Source organism: Primulina tabacum, chromosome 14 (genome assembly GCF_025594145.1).
Source record: "Primulina tabacum isolate GXHZ01 chromosome 14, ASM2559414v2, whole genome shotgun sequence".
Taxonomy (NCBI): Eukaryota; Viridiplantae; Streptophyta; class Magnoliopsida; order Lamiales; family Gesneriaceae; genus Primulina; species Primulina tabacum.
Window position 1 is genome coordinate 35,464,732 of NC_134563.1, and position 2,788 is coordinate 35,467,519.

The following is a 2,788-nucleotide window of genomic DNA, read 5'->3' on the forward strand; positions in this document are numbered from 1 at the left end:
ATTACACTTGTTCCTCTGTATCTCTATTTCTCTTCGTTTGTGGCACATGAAGCACAATCTTTTGTTGCCTCGACGATATCAAACAACATGGCACAATATTATACATGACCACATAATAATATCAGGAAACAAAAAAAATTGAAATTCACTCATACAAAAATCAATATGTTTCATTGTGATTATGAAATATAATAATTATATAACGAAATACACACACTATTAAATGGGTCGGTTACCTTCATGATTTGTGAGTTATTCTTGTCTTCCAGAAAAAGCCTGCATCATTTTGGTCAATGGTTTGAAGGTTGTTCTTGTAATATATGTATGTATAGGAAGAGTAATTTGCATTAATTTATGTGGAAGAATTAAATAGCCATAATGAAGGGGAGATGATATAGATTTCTTGGAGATTTTATTACTTGTATGGAATGTCAGCATTGAGATTTTGAGACTGAAAAACTTTTGTTTGGCTTAATAATTAATCTTTTTTGTTTTTGCAATTCAATAGTATGCATATCAATGTCGAGTGTATTATAAATTAGAAATTTGCTGTCTTGGAGGAGTTATACAGGCACCAGCATGATTTTGGATATTTATACTAGGAGATATGCACGTGTGTTGCACGTGTAGAATATACAAGGATTATATGAAGAACAATTTTCATCATTCTCACTGTCTTTATTTTCAACAATTAATCCAATCTACGATATCTCGATAAAGTTCAGATTTTATTTTCGCCGAGTTCTTGAAAAATAATATAATTTAGTTGTTTTAAGATTGATATACATATAATTTATTTTTTTAATATTTGTCTCAATATAATAATTTTTATTAATGTGATCCAAATCGGAATCATATTCTTACTATCACGTTGACACCTATTTTAAACTCACAACCTTAAAATTGTAAAATAATATAGTCAGACTATGATTATTCAAAGTAATAAGACAAAAAACAATATATCAATTAAATTTTTTTACAACAACCATAATTTTTAAATTTCTCGTGGCATATTTTGAAATTATAAAATTCTATACGTAAATCACATTCTCGAAAAATTAGTACACATATTCATCGATGAAAATTTGACATGACATAAAGCATGAAGATAATTGTAATCACGATTTCGATAGCCATAGCACTGATTTGGAGAACATAAGTACGATCATTTAAAATTATCTTATATTACAATTTTTTCTCTCATAAACGTTGAACCACTGTTAAAAAATTAATAATTGAATCTTCATTTAATTATCTTACATATAAATTAATTTATATATGAAGCACAAAAAAGAGAAAAAAATTAAAATTTTGATTTAGCAAAAAAATTTCTATGCGAAAAATATTTTGGTGCAACATAGTTATTTTTGTTTTCGTTATAAAAACCAGATATGGCATAGTTCAAAATGCATCAGCAAGTCACTGACTTTGATATAGGTGTTAACCTTTAATGTGACTAGAAAAAACCATAAATCCAAACGGAAAAAGTTGAAAACAAATTGAACCAAAATGATACGAAAATCATTGTTTTATTCGCATATAAATATTTAAAAAGAAGTTTATATGTTCGGGTAGGGATATTTGTCAAAACTAAACCAAAAAAATAAAATTTAATTAGATAATAAATAATTTCATTTATTTTTGTAATATTATATATTTATATGAAATAATTAGCCTTTACATTTCTTTTTTGTTTTTGAGAATTATTAGCCTTTATATTTCTAAGTTTTACTATAACTAATATATATATATATCGCAAAACGATATAAAAACATAATTCCACCATCAGAGTAATAAAAAATTATTATTTCTCAACATATGCTCATTTCTTTAACTTTGAAAAAAATTAAACAGACATATATAAGTTTACTTTTCCCTCAAGTTTAGTATTCATACTCACGTATTTTACCATCAAATTAATATTTCTTACTTTTCTTTTGCAACAAATGTACAATGATTCATGGATTGATTTTCTCAAATGTCAAAGATATTTCGGCAAGTTACTGGAAACCAGTATACGATATACAACCCTCTTATCAAATGCATAGACTCCAGATATTCAAATGTCAACCTCAAATTTGAGATTAATTTACGGAAGAGTACCATGGTTGCAGAGCTACGTCGGATGCTAAAGATGCCACACCTAACATTTAAATTCAAGGAATACGACGAACTCGCCAATATTGTGAATGCAAAAGAAATTCTGCGTAAGTTCCCTTATCACAAATAAATAAATTTTCTAGTTGAATAGATGTCATATTCATCTGCATAACAACAATGAAATGTGTACAGATGTGATCGATATATTAAATAAAGTCATGCCATTAAGCAATTTCACCGGACCAGATAAAACAGAAAGTCAAAGGAGACAAATTATGCTTCTCAACATGAGGTAAATTTAAATAAAAAAAATGACACATATAAACATGCATATCTTAAAATTTGTAACATATAAATTATTTTGTTTAGAATGGAAACTATTTCTGTCACTGTGTGGGACGACTTGGCAATACACGAAGGACAATTGATGAAGCACATTGAGTATGAACATCATTGTTGCATTTTCCAATCTGACCATGCAAATATTTTTTAGTATGTTATAAAAAAATATTCTTTCTTCATTCCCTAAATGTTTTTTTCAGCAAAAATGACTAATGTTGGTGTAAATCGAAATAATGAAATAGATTCACAACAGTTACAAACTACGCCGACAACTGCAATGATTCTTAACCCACTATGTGACACCGCCAAAGCAATACAAACATGGTACATATTTATGAATTTCTAA